Source organism: Palaemon carinicauda, chromosome 35 (genome assembly GCF_036898095.1).
Source record: "Palaemon carinicauda isolate YSFRI2023 chromosome 35, ASM3689809v2, whole genome shotgun sequence".
NCBI classification, from domain to species: Eukaryota; Metazoa; Arthropoda; class Malacostraca; order Decapoda; family Palaemonidae; genus Palaemon; species Palaemon carinicauda.
This window is the reverse complement of record NC_090759.1, coordinates 15,217,848-15,235,875: the sequence shown is the minus strand read 5'-3', so window position 1 is coordinate 15,235,875 and position 18,028 is coordinate 15,217,848. Positions and strand designations below refer to the sequence as shown.

Below are 18,028 nucleotides of genomic sequence, written 5' to 3'. Positions count from 1 at the left end.
GTCGATCGTCGCGAAGAGGTCGATCTGCAGTCCTGGGACTTGGCGTAAGATGAAGGAGAATGATCCTGCGTCTAGGGAGCATTCTGACTATCGGGGTAAACCTGGCAAGAGTGTCCGCCGTCACACTGCGGAACCCTTGAAGGTGAACTGCTGATAAGTGCAATCTCTTCTTTTCCGCCAGACGGAAGATGGCCAACATCACTTGGTTGATTTGGGGTGATCTCGAATCTTGTCGGTTCAGACATCTCATTACCACTTCGCTGTCCAGGACCAGTCTGATGTGGATCGAGCAGCGAAGCTTCAGTTTCTTCAGAGATAGAAAAACTGCCAAGGCTTCCAGAATGTTGATGTGGAAGGTCTTAAAGAGGGAGGACCAGGTCCCCTGGACTTTCCGTTGGTGAGAGTGGCCTCCCCATCCTTCCTTTGAGGCATCCGTGTGAACGATGACAGAGGGTGGAGGTGGTTGTAAGGGCACCGATTTCTTTAGGTGCTTGGCCTACGACCATGGCCTGAGAAGTGATCGCAGACGGGTTAGTATTGGTTTTGTTAGATCTCTTCGAGCATTTGATGAGTATCTTCTCCAGACTCCTGATACATCTTTTAATTGTGCCCTCAGCACTGGGTCTGTCACTGAGGCGAACTGGAGGGAGCCCAGTACTCTCTCCTGTTGTCGTTTCGATATCCGAGCGGATTTTAGAAGTCTCTTGACAGATCCCGCTATCTCTTTCCTCTTCTTTGATGGAAGGGAGAGGCGGTGTGACTGTAAGTTCCAATGAACTCCGACCCATTGAAACTTTTGAGCTGGAGATAGTCGAAACTTTCCCATGTTGTTCTTGAATCCCAGATGTTCCAGGAACTGGATCACTTTCTTGGAGGCTTGCATGCATTCTGATTCGGATGCTGCCCGCACCAGCCAATCGTCTAGGTAGGCTATTACCTGAACTCCTTTTAGGCGTAGTTGATGAATGACTACGTTTGCAAGCTTCGTGAAGATCCTTGGGGCTATGTTTAGTCCGAAGGTCATAGCTCTGAAGACATATTGTCTCTTTTGTAGCTTGAATCCTAGGTAGGAGGAAACTAGTCGATTGATGGGGACATGCCAATATGCGTCTGCCATGTCTATGGAGACTGTGTATGCCTTTTTGGGCAGTAGGGTCCTTATGTGGGTAAGGGTGAGCATCCTGAACTTGTGGTTTACTATGAACTTGTTGAGTGGCGACAAGTTCAGAATGACTCTGAGTTTGTCCGAGTCCTTCTTTGGAACACAAAACAGCCTTCCTTGGAACTTGATGGATTTTGCCCTCTTTATTACACTCTTGTCCGAGAGTTCTTGGACATATTCTTCCAGAACGGGGGTTGAGTGTTGGAAGAATTGAGGGAAAGCTGGTGGAGTTGCATTCCAGCTCCAACCTACTCCGTTCTTGATCAGGCTGTGGGCCCAGGGATCGAAGGTCCAACAATCCCAGAAAGAGAACAGTCTCCCTCCTACCGGAAGCATCTCATTGGAGTGCTGACCGGAGGACTTGCCTCCTTGGCCACGTCCACCCTTGTTGCCTTTACCTCTTGAAGGGCGTCTAGAGGAGCTTCGAAACGAGCCTCTAGATTTCGGCCGAAAGGTAGTGGATTGCCTTTCGAAGGCCGGGGTAAAGACTGGCGAGTGTGTCGCCAACTGCTGGGGTACCAATTGGTATGTGGTGGGTGGCTGTGCCACTGCCTGGGGCACCGTGGCCGCAGGAAGGTGTTGCTGTTGTCTAGGGGGGTGAGAGTGCGCCCTTGGCCTCTTCGTCTTCCTCTTGGGTTGGGGACCCTTATCCTGGGAAGACTTCCTCTTCATCGACAAGCCCCACTTTTGGAGAAGGTTCCTATTCTCCGTGGCAGCTTTGTCAGCGACCTCCTTAACCACTTCGCTTGGTTCGTGCCTCACCGCAGCCGAGGCGAACACGAACTCTCTACAAGCCCTTCTGGCCTTGATAAAAATGTACAGGTCCTTGGTCACTGTTGCCAGGTGTGCCTTAGCAAAGACCATGCCATCGTCTCCAGCCCGGTTTGAAGAGACATTGAGGCGGCAAGTCTTTCTTTCGTTTCCTGCTCCCGGCGCAGGTGAAAGTCTGACAACTTAGGGAGGTCTTCGCCGAACTGACGTCTGGCAATGTCGGCCTCCAACTTCCCGACTGAGAAGGTATGATGTACATCCTTCCAATTTTTTTCGTCCGATGGTAGGGCGAGGGAGAACGGCCTACACTCCTCGAGTGCGGGACATGGTTTTCCAGCCTCGATTGCCTTCAAGGCTGCCTTGTACCCTTTTTCCATAAAGGGGAAGGCTCGGGAAGAAGAAGCAATGAAGGAAGGGTGCTTCTTACTCAGAGGCGGCACTTTGGAATTAGTGAAGGCCCTCTCCTTCAGCATGCTGGATAGCAAGGCCTGAGCTTTTGGGAGGTCAAGGACTATGACCTCTTTTGGCTCTGTCTCCTCTTTCGAGGGTGGCTCTGTCTCCTCTTTCGAGGGTGGTTCCGTCCTCAGACGAACGTAGCAGTCTGACATGACTAGGCTAAGGTGTTCTGTCTCTTCTCTTGGCCGGTAGATGCCAGGCTTTTTGAGTTTTGGTCAGAACCTCAGAGTATATGGTCTTGTGCCGGTGGCCGAAAGCAGGGTGAATAGTCATTCCCCTGCCGGACTAGGCTACCGGCATAGGAGGCTAGACCTCCCTAGGCCGCACTTGAAGTGGTTGTATGATGCTGCCACCTTCTCCCTGCGGTTTAGTAGACTAGTCCTGTGCTCGCAGACCCTAGGCTGAAGAATAGACATTCTTCTGCCGCCTAGGATGGCGGTGGCACTGGAACTCTGTTTCTCCCTTGTTGATAGGAGGCGGCAAGTTTGCCGTCGCCCCCTTAACTGTATTGGCGGACCCTAGGCTGAAAGTAAATATTCTCCTGCCGCCTAGGATGGCGCCGATACTGAAACAGAGTTTCTTAGGGGTGTGGTAGGACCGGCAACCCTGCCGGACCCTTCCACACATCATACAGGACCCCCCCCCCCGTCCTTTAGTAATGGCCTAGCCATCGCAATTCTTTGGCCGTCGTCCTACGATCTCTCCGCTCGCCGGCAGGTTGTGGGGCCGGCCGGGGCTCCTTCATGCAGTGGCTTAGTCGCTCACCATTCCCTTATGGACGCAAAGCTCCGGGAAAGCGGTGCCGGCTGGGCCGGCTGCCGGTGGGAGACCCCTTTACTCTAGAGTGTTCTTCAGTCCTCTCTTGGACTGCCATCCACATACCAGTAGCCAGCAGAGACCAGCAATGGTTATGTTTGGGTGGAAGTCTGAATGATACATTCTCCCCTTCCATTTGAACCCTCATTCTGGAGGAAGGCAGTAAGACTGAGTACTTACACCCTTATTTACTGTTAATATACATTTAATAAGGTACCCTTCCCTCCTTGCTTTCTCTCTCGCTATCGGCTAGTGCCGCCGGGTACTAACCTTGCCGGTGGGTGCAGGCCACAACCCCAGCCGGCAAGAGGCCGGCTGGACCAGTGCGTTGACACTAGCCGGCGGGACTAACCTTGCCGGTAGATGCCGGCCAGGTTGACGCTGCCAGCCACTACCGCTGCCGGAAAAATGCCGGCAGATGCCGGCCAGGTTGACGCTGCCGGCCACTACCCCTGCCGGCAAAACTCCGGCAGGATTGGTGCGCCAACACTACCCCAGCCGGCAAGGCGCCGGCTGGACTGTGCCGCCAGGTGCTAGCCTTTAAAAACTACAGTATATGCTTATGTACAGTAGCCAGTATATTTGCTGTATAGATCATACTGCACACAGAAAACAATAGCATATATTATACAGTAGTTATTTTCCAACATACCCCTATGTATCCATGCACAGTCTATTGTTGAGACCAATTATATATGGAAAGAAAAGATTTCTTTCCACATACTGATAGATGATCAGTTACTTTCTACCCTCATTATCAAAACCTTTGGGAAAACCAGTGTTAAGTTACACTTATCTATCCTTACAAATTAGAAATTTTCCATTGGGTTTCCTGAATAGGAAAACTCTAGGTTTTAATTTTGTGTGAGGTCGCAGCAAGTGGCTGGACGGGAAACACAAGTATGTGTCTTTCCTAATTCTTTTCTAGCTTATCTATCCTAAGCTACATGCAATAAATATGCAAAAATATTAATAATAATATTTAAATAGTTCATCAGGTGAGATGAACTACCGCATACTCATTTAGTTTTCCTTTCTTTACAGGAGGACCATCCCAAGTGCCAGAGAGTCTTTTGCAACGTGAGGAGCAAGGACTTCTGTGGCCACGTAGAGTGCAGAGCTCACTCTCTTTGCTCCATCACTAAGGGATCTCTTAAGTACTGGGACCCCTAGGACTGCAACGTGTGCAAGGCCTTGGTTACTGAGGCTTTTGATGACCCCACGACAGCGGAGTCAAGGGATGCAGCACGGAGTAAGCTGCGCAGATGGGTTCGTGGCTTTCAGAAGAATGCCAAGAGGCCTTACCTTCCGAATGAACGGATGCGTGCCTGTCTATTCCCTATGGCGTCTGTGGATGCCGTTGTACCCCAGCCTCATCCTGAGATCCCTTGCGTCCAGATATCCATAGATACGGATGTCTCCGACGCGATGAAAGACATCCATCTAGACGAAAGGATGTCGGAGGTGTCTGAGGACACCGATAAAGACCTTCTAGCGGAAGGTCTAGAAGAGGAGTCTACCGTGGCTCTCGAGATTGAAGAAGACGACGTCGAATCGGAGTCCATTTCGTCGGTTCCAACCCCAAAACCTGTACCTTCTACGTCTTCCGCTGCTCCATCAGATGACATGGGAAAAGCTTTGGCTAGTCTCATGACTATGATGGAAACTCTTCGTAAACAGAACAAAGAAAGGGACGCTGATTTGAGGAGAAGGATGGACCATCTCGCAACGTCCCGTGGGTCTCAGAGGAGACTGAATGTCAATGATCTTCCCTCTTGCTCCGAAGAGAATCCTTGGAGGCATGCAGAGTACATGCCAATTACTAACGGGAAGATCTCCATTTCAGAAAAGCTGGGGACTGTTCTCATTGAGGATGTTGACTTTTGGCCCAGCTTTAAGTCTTACCCAGACTGTCTCGTCCACTATGAACCAAAAGAGGTCATAGTGCTTGACCATGAAAAAGCTCAGGCTCTGATGGCAAGTAGCCTCAAAGAAAGGGGCTTCACTAATTCGAAAGTGCCAGCCCTTAGCAAGACACATCCCTCTTTTCTTGCTCCTGCTAAACTTGCCTTTCCCTTTACGGACAAAGGGTTCGAGGCAGTTATGAAGGCGGTCGACGCAGGCAAGCCTTGCTCTACACTCGTGGAGTGTAGACCCTTGTCCTTAGCTCTGCCTACAGACGGGAATGACTGGAAAGAAATCGACCTTACCTTCTCAGTTGGATATTGCTGGACGGCAGTTCACTGAAAACCTCCGTAAGTTGTCTGAGTTTCTCTTGCAAAGGGAGCAAGAGACAAAGGAGAGATTTGCCGCATCTCTGTCCCTCCAGATTACCTTGGAGGCAATGGCAAGTGACAACAGAGCCCCAGATATGTACATAGTCGTCGCAAAATCACATTTGGCTACACTGGTCAAGGATCTATATGGCTTTGTGAAAGCCAGACGGGCGTGTAGGGAGTTCATTTTCGCTTCGGCTGCGGTGAAACACGAACCCAGGAAGTTGATAACCTCCAATATCTGGGGAAAAGACCTCTTCCCGAGCGAAGTGGTCAAGGAAGTAGTGGACAAGGCCGCAACGGAGAATAGGAATCTCTCCAGAAGTGGGGCATGTCGGCGAAGAGGAAGTCTTCCCCGGATGAGGGTCCCCAACCAAAGAGGAAGACGAAGAGACCTAGGTTGCCCTCTCACCCTATCTAACAACAGCAACAACAACAACTTCCCACAGTTCCCATGACCGCGGTGCCCCAGATGGTGGCACAACCCCAGCCAACTTATCAGATGGTGCCTCAGCAGCTAGTTGCCCAGTCACCAGCTTTTCAATCTGCGTACAAGAGGCAGACCACTACCTTTCGTCCTAAAGGTAGAGGGTCGAAAAGGGGCTCCTCTAGATACCCTCAAAGAGGAAGAGGGGCTAAGGGAGGACGCGGTCAAGGAGGCAAGTCGTCCAGTCAGTCGAAGCAATGAGATGCTTCTGGTAGGAGAAAGACTCCAAAGATTTCAGGATCGCTGGACCTTCGATCCTTGGGCCCACAGCCTAATCAGGAATAGACTAGGATGGAGCTGGAGGACAGCTCCACCATCATTTCCTCAATCCTTCCAACACTCCACCCCCGTCCTGGAAGAATACACTCGAGAACTTTTGAGCAAAAGGGTGTTAAGGAGGGCAAAGTCCATCAAGTTCCAAGGAAGGCTGTTTTGTGTTCCCAAGAAGGACTCAGACAAACTCAGAGTCATTCTGGACTTGTCACCACTCAACAAGTTCATAGAAAACAACAAGTTCAGGATGTTAACCCTTCAACACATAAGGACCCTGCTGCCAAAAAGGGCGTACACAGTCTCAATAGACATGGCAGATGCTTATTGGCATATTACAATCAATAGCCCACTCTCCTCCTACCTAGGATTCAGGCTACAGAAGAAGAGATACGTCTTCAGAGCCATGCCCTTCGGACTAAACATAGCTCCAAGGATTTTTACAAAGCTTGCAGACGCAGTCGTTCAACAACTACGCCTAAAAGGTGTCCAGGTGGTAGCGTACCAGGACGACTGGCTGCTGTGGGCAGCATCCGAAACGGAGTGCACGCAAGCATCCAAGAAAGTGATTCAATTTCTGGATCATCTGGGATTCAAGATCAACATCAAGAAGTCTCGCTTATCTCCAGCTCAGGAGTTTCAATGGCTGGGAATTCATTGAAACTTGAAGTCACACCATCTCTCCATTCCCCCAGGGAAGAGGAGGGAAATAATGGGATCCGTCAAGAGACTACTGAAATCCGACAGGATATCAAGATGCCAACAGGAGAGAGTACTGGGTTCTCTTCAGTTTGCATCAGTGACAGACCCAGTGCTAAGAGCACAACTGAAAGATGTATCAGGAGTCCGGAGAAGATACGCATTAAACGCTCGAAGAGATCTAAGAAGACCGATACCGACTCGACTGCGATCACTTCTCAAGCCATGGTCGAAGGCCAAGAACCTGAAAAGATCTGTGCCCTTGTAACCACCTCTACCTTCAGTCATCATCCATACGGATGCATCAAAGGAAGGTTGGGGAGGTCACTCTCACCATCAGAAAGTCCAACGACTTGGTCTTTCCTATTCAAGACAATCCACATCAACGTTTTGGAAGCCATGGCAGTCTTTCTCACGCTGAAGAAACTGTCTCCTCGACATTCAGTCCATATAAGACTGATCCTAGACAGCAAGGTGATAGTGAGATGTTTGAATCGCCAAGGATCGAGATCACCCCAAATCAACCAAGGATTGAGATCACGCCAAATTAACCAAGTGATGTTGGCCATTTTCCGCTTAGCAGAAAAGAAGAGATGGCACTTATCAGCAGTTCACCTTCAAGGGTTCCGCAACGTGACAGCGGACGCTCTATCCAGGCTTACGGCGATAGAGTCAGAATGGTCCCTAGACGCAGGATCATTCTCCTTCATCTTACATCAAGTCCCGGAACTGCAGATCGACCTCTTCGCGACGAGCGACAACAAGAAACTACCTCGTTATGTGGCCCCATACGAGGACCCTCTAGCGGAAGCGGTGGATGCCATGTCCCTCGACTGGAACAAATGGAACAGGATTTACCTGTTCCCTCCAACCAATCCATTATTGAAGGTCCTCAACAAGCTGAGATCCTTTCAGGGAATGGCAGCTCTAGTGGCTCCCAAGTGGTCGAAGAGCAATTGGTTCCCCCTGGTATTGGAACTGAAGCTGAGGCTGGTCCCTCTGCCAGACCCAGTGCTGACTCAACAAGTACAGAAGTCAACTGTCTTCGCTTCATCAAAGAAAACCCAAAACGTTCATCTCATGATTTTCTCTCCTTAGCAGTAAAGAAAAGGTTTGGGATCTCGAGAGACAGTATAGACTTCTTAGAAGAATTTAAGTCAAAGTCTAGGAGAGGACAATATGAGTCATCTTGGAGAAAGTGGGTTGCTTTTGTCAAGGCAAAAGGACCAAAAGAAATTCAACAGACTTCTGTTTATCCTTCTTTATTCACCTTCATAAACAAGGGTTAGCAGCCAACACGATAACGTCAAGGCAAAAGGACCAATAGAAATCTCAACAGAAATCTGTTTATCCTTTTTTATTCACCTTCATAAACAAGGGTTAGCAGCCAACACGATAACGACGTGTAAATCTGCCTTGACTAGACCTCTGCTATACGCCTTCCAAGTAGACTTGTCAAACGAAATCTTTAGCAAGATCCCGAAGGCATGCGCTAGACCTAGGCCTGCAGCCCCACCGAAGCCCATTTCATGGTCCTTGGATAAGGTCCTACACTTTGCTTCAACAGTGAACAATGAGGATTGCTCTCTAAAAGACCTGACCCAGAAAGTTATATTCTTGTTTGCTCTAGCCTCGGGGGCCAGAGTTAGTGAAATAGTGGCTCTTTCCAGAGATGAGGGCCATATTCAGTTCACAGAAGTGGGAGAACTGAATCTCTTTCCTGACCCAACGTTTCTCGCCAAGAACGAGCTACCTACCAAACGGTGGGGTCCCTGGAGAATCTGCCCTCTGAAGGAAGATCTCTCGCTGTGTCCAGTAGAGTGTCTAAAGGTCTATCTTTGTAGAACTTCAGACTTCAGGGGAGGACAGCTCTTTAAAGGAGAAACCTCAGGGTCAAATCTATCCTTAAGATAACTAAGGGCGAAGATCACCTAATTCATTCGCAGAGCGGATCCTTACAGTACACCCGCAGGTCATGATCCAAGAAAAATTGCTTCGCCATTAAACTTCTTCCAATATATGGACTTTGAGTGGCTTCGTTCATACACTGGATGGAAGTCATCCAGGGTTTTCTTTAAACACTATGCGAAGCAAGTGCAAGAGTTGAAACGATTTGTGGTGGCAGCAGGTAGTGTTCTAAAGCCTGTCGTCTAGTGCTGCGAGGAACAGTGAATTGACTGGGACAGTCAAATTTCGGGTGGGGGTATTGACACCTCACAGTGCGATACCTTAAGATAAGTGTCACCAAGGTGACACTATGCACTGTTCTAGCTATCAAAGGTGAAAGAAACATAGAGATAACATTTGTGCCGTGTGTTCTTTCACAGTGAGAAGAGACTCGCAGAAATGCATATTAGAAAATTTAATAAATTTTCAGTTTATTTTCAGTTTGGTGGTACTAACAATATTCTCCCTTTCAGGTGAAATTAACATTTCTGGTACTGATTGCTATGTATGTTTCTTATTGATCCTATTAACATTGTGTTAACATTATGTTATGTATGTTGACTTGCTGGTTATTTATTACCAATAAATACTTGATATGTATTTGCGTCTTATTTCGCCCCAAAAATTCATCTCAATAAAGATATGCTGGAGTATTATTCTACCTTAATAATATGCATATGTAGATACGAACGAAATATAATTAATACATTTGTTCTGGTACGAGTACAAACTTTACCTGGCTATGCATGCAGTGAGACTTGTAAGCTTTTGATGCTATGTTTGTTCATATGGTATATGCAAACCTCGAAGACTCTTTCCTAAGTCTAGTATGGCTCTTCCCTGCAGGGTGCCAGGAAGCACTGACATGGTTTGTGATTAGAAGTAATGACGTATAACGGTAACGTCATATGTCTCTATGGTCTGGATGACCAAGGAATAATCATCCTGAGGTTAAGGCACATTTGGAAAAATCCACAGATACAGTACTTCCTAGATAATGCTCTGGTATCCTTCCATCAGGACGACATGGCCTGAGCTCAAAAAAAGTATTTTAAGCGAAGCGAAAAATCTATTTTTGGATGAGATAGCCATGTCGTCCTGATGGACCCGCCCTCCTTCTCATAGCAAAGGCCTTTGGCAGGATCCCTCCCGAAACTACTATATCTGTAGCACCTTGCTCAACGCTACAAGGAATAAAACATGGCGGCGACGCACAGCGCCATCTGGATACTCAAATAGTAACGAGGAAGGGTAACCTTGATACCGGCTCCCCTTCAAATTTTGCCACTTTCCCCCTCGAAGCATAAACGCTATTCGGGGTGAAGATTGCTGTGTGTCCTATCAAGATATACGTCCCCTGATTTATGCGATATCTTTAAGAGAAGTTTTAAGGATATTCACACCAGGAGTTAGAATTCTGGAGACCTAAAGGTAAATTCTCTGGGAATATCACTGTAGTCAAATATACCCTATGAAGCTACCTATAGGAACCTTCCATCAAGACGACATGGCTATCTCACCCAAAAAAATATTTTTCGCTTCGCTTAAAATCTGCTTTTTACATCCAAAGCTTTTCAACTTCATTATCTTGTGTTCTTATGTTATGTGATTACAAACACAATAGCCATACATCTTTTTCAATCTTATTTTTATTATCAATATGACCACATATTTGACAAATTCATATCCCCATCATAACAGACCTCTTATTAAAATTTTTTTTAATAGCCTTAAATATCAGGACCAAATTTTTGAATAATGTGAACAGCCTTATCTGAATAGGTTTCTAGAGTAAGACATTAACTAAAATTACCAACAAATGCTTTCTCCAAACTTTTTTTGCTCTAATTACCCTCTCTATTTTGGGAGCAATCATCTTTCCCACTGTATATTCTAATAATCCAATCTCCGTGCGATTAATAATTCTTGAGTAAACTTCCAATCATTAACTTTCTTTCAAAAGGTTATAAACCTTTCATTCAATATTTTAGTTAATTTTTTTTAGTTTACAACTGCCTCCTTCACATGCACATTTCTGGGTCGACCTGTGTCGCCGGGTGAAAAGAGTCCTTCTTATATATCTTTTCTGATAAAACCTTCCAATTATACCAGAGAAAGAAAAAAGCATGGAATGCTGAGGTTACTACCCTCGCGCGAGCACCTTTTGGGTGTCGTGTATAAAGCAAAGGCGCGTGAAAACCACTATTCACAGGTTGTCTTCCATTTAGTTAATTCCTTCGTCAAAGGGATGGGCCGATACAAAGGTCCTAGCCAACCACCAGCGCCACGACGCGAGCGCCATCTGAACTACATCCTTCTTTTTGGAATACAAAGTGTTGAATTGTTTTGTTGTGCTCTCGGTCTTTTTTATCAATCGTGGATTTATTTTGTCATGTCCGAAGCTCCATCTTCACACATTCCAATGTTAAGTACCATAGTTTGTTTTGACAGTTTTTTATTGTACCGGGCTTCTGTTTTATATCCAGTATAGTCTGTTTTATTATTCCCGTCTGGCCTTTCATGGCGGCCATTGTTTGTTCACTTGTTTGGGAATTCATCTTTGTCTGCCCGTTTAGTACTCTGTCACTTAGGTTCTTGGTTAAGTCCCTGGCCTTATGCCTTTAGAACCGTTATCATTTTTATTTTTATTTTTTTTTGTGTATTTATGCTCATGGTACTTTTTGCTAGTAAGTCCAGCCTACGAACGAGATAGCGATTTAGCTTTGTGTTTGTTTAGTACCCGCCCCTCCGAGGCGTTCGTCACTCGACTGTGCTATTTATTTTAAGTTTTAGCAGTTGCTATTCTTCGATCGTAGTGTTATATGGATGTACATTTTTATTTTATACGTTTATAATAGTGTTGTGTGATTTTTAGTCCTGTTTTTGTGTCCAAGAGAGCGAGAGATTGGGGTCCCCGTTTTCTGTTCGCAGTCACGAGTTACCCCTTTCTCTCGTTTTCTTTCTTAGCTCTGGTGGTTGAGCGGATTTCCCGTTTTCCGTTTTGTGCGTTCAACGGGTTCTCCCTCCCTCACCTCTCCCCCTCTGGGTGGATGATAACTTACGAGTTATTTATTTTTTGTGACTTTTCAATTGTTAGCGTTATTTTGGTCCGTGTTTCGTCCTCTCCCCGTTACGGCTCGGGAATAGTTTATGAACGTTTTCCACTCCGCCTTGAGTTCTACTCCGGCTTGAGGGATTCTCAATGACTTTCGTTCTATTGTTATATTTATATATTGTTTAGTGCATGGGACGGGCTTCATATTGTTTAGATACGACCCTCCGGTGGCCCTTACTGCGATCTCAGGCCACGGCCATATCCACAATAGCCATTGTTATTACAATTGTGTTTTTATTCACAATAATTATTCAGGACCTTTCTTCTCCTTCCGGCCTCACCGGAGTTTGTAAATACGCTTTACTATGATCTAAGCCTTAGCCTTTAGCTGCGGCTTGGCTTTTATATCTTCACAATTGAATTATTAGCCACAATTGAATTATTCAGGGTATCTCATTATCCTCCGGCGTCACCGGAGGTCGCCCATACACTTCACACTTATATTTACCTTGCCTTTGGCTAAGGCGGCATTATTCAGGACATCTCATTACGCTCCGGCTTCACCGGAGGTCGCCCATACACTTAACACTTATATTTGCCTTGCCTTTAGCTAAGGCTGGTGTTTATATTTATTTTAAGGGCATGTCACTGCTTCCCCGACCCTCGCAGGTCGGCAGATTGCTTTAAGTTATTTATCCTTATGTCATTAACAGACATTAGGTAAATTACAAATATACAAACATTTGGATATTATAGTGCCAACAATGGTATTGGGCGAATAGCGATTTAAACGTTTAGCGATTTAGTCTGTTAGTTTGTACTCGCCCCAGGAAGGCTCGATTTAGACTATATCCTTATTTATTGGTTACGTTGTCGTTATTCTTCGTTCTTGGTTATTACAATGACTAAAAATGAAAAAGAAAGAGGAAAAAATAAAAACAAAATAAAAGCAATCAGTTTTTTACTTTCCTTATATTATTGTGTGATGTTAGCTTTTATTATGTAACCTTGAGAGTGAGAGCATAGGGTGCTCGTTTATTAGCTCGAGTAAGGGAGGTGATTTTCCCGTTCTCCGTTTTTATATGTTCACGAGTTATTCAGGCCTCCTCTTATTATCAGAGTTGATGATAGTACGTTTAATTTTATACACGTTTTTATTGATGTGGTTACTGTTAATATAGCTAACACTATTAGTAGGAACGTTGGTGTATGAGTCATTAATTGGGTTCGTTTTATACCGACACCCTTAGCTCTGCCTTGAGTTATGCTTAGCTCCGCCTTGAGTTATACGCCGCTATAATGGATACTCATTGGGTGAGAACTAGTCAGATATTTGGAGTGCAACGGTGAAATCCGGCACTCAGACTCCGGCTGAGGCCTTTTGCACACGAACCTTTGTCATGTTTGATCTCAATTACACCTTTCCGGCCCCTTTTTTCATCGAATCTCCGGCTTCGCTGGAGATAACTCAAACATTCATTGAGGTTAATGTTATCGTACCGGTGACGGTCACGATCTCACGGGGACTGGCCTTTGCTACCGGATCTCCCATACAAACAGAGATCAAGCAGACGTCCAGAACCGGAGTTAACAATGTGATACCGATGAGGATTTCACAGTTTCATTATTACGGTCCCTTTTTCATCGAATCTCCGGCTTCACTGGAGGTAACACAGACATTCAGTTTTAGAGAATGTTATCGTACCGATGAGGATCACGTTTTCACGATGCCGGACCTTTGTCACTGGTTCTCCGGTACAAACAGAGATCAATCAGACGATCAGAATCAGGGTATGAACCCTTTTTCATGAATAATCACAATATCGTCATTACGATCCTTTTCATCGAACTCCGGCTTAACCGGATATCGTACAGGCGATCAGCATTGAGGTTAATATTAGATTTCCTCTGGTTCACGTTGTCACTATGACGGACCTTTGTTTGTACCGGGGATGGTTACCGGAGCTCCGGTACAGTCAGAGACCACTCAGACCATGGGTGGCCAATCTTTTGTTTTACCTGTAAAGGGAAGGATTTAACAAAAAAACAAAAAAAAAATTATTTATGAACGTAACTATGCCTATATTTATGCATGTATTTAATTCTAACTATGTATAAATATGGATAAATATCCATACAACATCGTGTTCAAATAGAATTAAATTAATTATGCCTATATTTATGCATATTCAATCCTAACTATGTCTAAATATGGCTAAATATCCATACAACATAGTGTTCAAATAGAAATACATTAATTATGCCTATATTTATGCATAGTCAATTCTAACTATGTCTAGATATGGATAAATATCCATACAACATAGTGTTCATATAGAAATAAATTTCCACCCAGTGGCGAATGCGCCAACAGTGTCACATTTCATGAATACAAGTGTCGCACTATACCCCAGAAGATAGTACATTAAATGACTTTTCTTTAAAATTGCTTTTTAAGAGTTATACAGCTGATCCCAGCCTGTGAATAGGATCGCTAACAAAAGTTCAAGGAACATCCAGACTTATGTCCCCTTTGTGTTACAGAAGGTTCGCCTGCATGGTTCCCATCAGGATGATGATGATTCTCTCTGGCCTGCAAGAGAGGCTCTCTGCCCTTGGGTATCGAGGTTGGGAAGGAATGCTCCATCTAGAGGTCCCTATCTCCTCGAAGTGTCCTCTCTAAGGCTGGACGACGACCCCATGGACGGGCAGGTAGGTGGGGATGAGTTTTGAGCCTTCAGCTTTGCAATTACCTACGTCACCGACCTAGGACCCTTAAAGGATCCTGATGTTCATGTTACCCTGCATAAACTGTGACGGCTAAAAGCAACACATTCTAGGGAAAACCAAGGGGCTATGACGCAGCTCTAAGGTATGGTGGTGAGTCAGTGCCGTTCAGGAACTTGGATATAGGTGGTACCATAAATCTGGAGGGCATAGACGTCCTCCCTCTGGGGGACCTAGATTTTACTCCCAGGTACTAGAATTTCCATTCAACGGATTCGTTCGATTGAAAGAGATTGCCTTGGTTAGCTTAGACAAGGTACCGAAGGTAACGGTATTATTTCCTAAAGGGCAGGCCCGATCTGTCTGGACCAGGATGTTGTCAGCCTGGGGGGTACGATAATTCCAGGCTCTGCCCTTCCAGTTCGACCTACACGTTTGTTGGTCTGATCGGGTCAGTTGTGGGAAGTACGTTCTGTCTGAGACCTCTATCAGACAGGAATCGATAGTCGGTTTCCCACTCGTCATCACAGCCTTCCTCTGGTTCGACGCTTTTGTATCTGACTCCCCATCATCAGGTGGTCTACCTCACTGATTCCCCAGGTACACAGCCCAACCCCGTTGGGATGTTTTGCCTGCATACAGCCCTAGATCCGAACCCTCAGGCTCCTTTCATGGACACCAGAGAGGAAGCTACAGGAGTAGAAGACAGTCCCGCCATCAAGGCGGACCTAGGAAAAAGGGGGTTCGGAGAAGGGAAGGACCTAGATTCACTCCCTCACAACGCGGTGGTCCCGGTAGAGGGAAGACTTTACCACTTTCGTGACCATTGGACTCGGTCTGTGGGATCATAGCATAATCTCTAACGGTTTGAGATGAAAATGGCCTCAAGGTCCCCCTCCTCCGCCAGTGACCTTCTCCCAGAAATCCACTCCCGTCCTGAAAGAGTACACCACAGGGTTACTCAAGAAAAAGCAATCAAACGACTATCTCTCAGGTACGGACCTTACTTCCCCGTGGGACCGTCACCACCTCTGTCGATCTTACCAACCGCTATTAGCTTGCGCTTATAGCTCAAAACTTCTCTTCTTATCTGGGTTTCCACCTAAGCAGGAAAGCCTTTGTGTTCAAGACATGCCCTTCGGCCTCAACATTGATCCCAGGATATTCACGAAACTGGGAGAGGCAGTGTTAGAACAACTCAGGAACCAAGAGATACAGATCATTGCTTATCTGGCCGGTTGGCTCATTTGGGCCCGGCCGGCCATAGAAGGCAACAGAGCTACGAAGAAATTACTTCGATTGCTCGACAACCTGTGATTTCGGGTCAATCTCCATAAGTCTCGCCTGCGACCATCAGGCCACTTAGAATGGTTAGCCATTCAGTGGGACCTTTCGAAGCACACGTTGTCTCTCCCTTCCAAAAGTAAGAAGAATAGGTTCCAAGATCAAGAATTTCTCAAGCACAAACAGGTGTCCAAAGAGCCTAGAAAGTATCCTCGGCCTTTTCCAATTCACTTCAGTAACAGATCTCCTAATAAAAGCCAAACTCAAGACATCAATCGATTTTGGAGAAAGAGAGCTACAGTACCTATAAGAAGACAAGGTCTCGAAGATCCCCTCTGTCTGGAAAATGAGACTACGCCCATGGTCCGAACCGAAGAACCTCTCCAAAGCGGTTCCTCTACAATTCCCACCTCCACAAGTGACATTCCATTCAGCCGTGTCTCTAAGTGGATGGGGGGATTTCTCCGAACATCAGATGTTTCAGGTTCTTGGTCACTAGCCATGAAACAGTCCCATATCAATGTTCTCGAAGCCATGGCAGTGTTCTTGACCCTGAAGAGAGACTCTCCTCCGAGGTCGACCCACATCAGAGTAGTGTCAGACAGCACAGACGAGGTACACTACGGAAACAGGGGAGGATCCAAGTCACCCAACCTGAATCAGATCCTGGTCACTTTCTTCGCCTGGGCAACAGAAAAGAACTGGTTCCTGTCAGCACCTCACCTAGCGGGAGGCCAGGATGTGAGAACGGGCTCACTATCCAGGACGAGTCCCCTGGAGTCAGAATTTCATTCCGGTGGATACTCAGGCTCGTTCCAGGCATCCAGGTAGATCTATTCACATTGCAGATCAATCACAAACTTCCTTGTTATGTGACCCCAATCCTGGACCCTCGGGCTCATGCCATGGACGCATTACCCCGGGATTGGAACCATTAGAGGAAGATTTCCCTATCTCTCCCAGTGAATCTTCTAAAAACTTTTACACCGACTGCGCTCCTTCCGGGGCGCAGTGGCTTTAGTACCACCTCACTGCCCAAGAACAGTTGGTTTCCTCTCCTCCTCGAGTGGAAACTCCGTCACATCCGGATCCCGTTCCTCAAACTGACCCGAGTATTCCAAACTCACTGTGTCAGATTACTCAAGGATGGCCAAAACCCTAACTTTGTAGACTACAGGAAGTTGGCAGCTCGTAGAGACGCGAACATTGAACCGGAAAACGATTTCTTCATCGAATCAGACAAAAGGGACTCGACAATTCGCCAATATGATTCGGCCGTTAACCCCCAAAATAGGTGGTCCCCTTGGAAAGTTATTCCTCTTCTCCAAGATACTTCTCTATGTCCGGTCACCACTCTCAGGGCCTTTTTAGCCACGACTGCTACCCGATCGTCTGGCCCCTTGTTTATCAGAGAACAAGGAGGTACCATTCCCATACGTGGTATTAGGCTATAGATCCTATACTTCATTTAACAAGCCAATCCGGGATCATTCCCCCCAGAAGATGGACTTTGATGACCTTATAAAGTTCACGGGTTGGGAATCTCCTATGGTCTTCAAACGCCACTATCTAATGAACTTACAGGCTCTTAAATACCCAACAGTTGCAGCTGGGAGCCTTATCTCTCCCCAGTGATCTTTTGTTCTTCCTTTCATCCATCTCTTTCCTTCTCCCTCCTACCCGCCACTTGCACCACGACGCCGCTTCCTTGGTGGTTCGTTAGCCCTAAGTTTATTACATACTAGGTTATGTTTGTAACTATTATTGATTACCGTTGTTATAGGGTTGGGATATTCTTAGCCATGTCAGTTTTGTAGCATGTTTCCTCTGATACTCGGAGGCTTCCCTGTTATCATGTTTGTTTACCTTAATTATTTATGATTTTCTTTACATGGTGTTGTTTCTCTCCCCTCATTAAATTAGTTGTTATTGTTGGGCTTGGAAGGCATTCTCTGGTACATTTTCACCCGGCGACACAGGTCGACCCAGAAAAGGGATTTTGACGAAGGAAAAATCTATTTCTGGGGAGAGACCTGTGGCGCCCGGTGAAACCCTTCCCCTTTATTTTACACGATCCC

At 46.2% G+C, this 18,028-nt stretch overlaps 1 protein-coding gene across 3 annotated transcripts in view; it reads right to left on the bottom strand.

Annotated features, from left to right (window-relative positions):
* The window catches only part of IFT54 (intraflagellar transport 54), a 334,194-nt gene that overhangs the window by 35,750 nt on the left and 280,416 nt on the right, over positions 1 to 18,028 (bottom strand). The window lies entirely within an intron of this gene.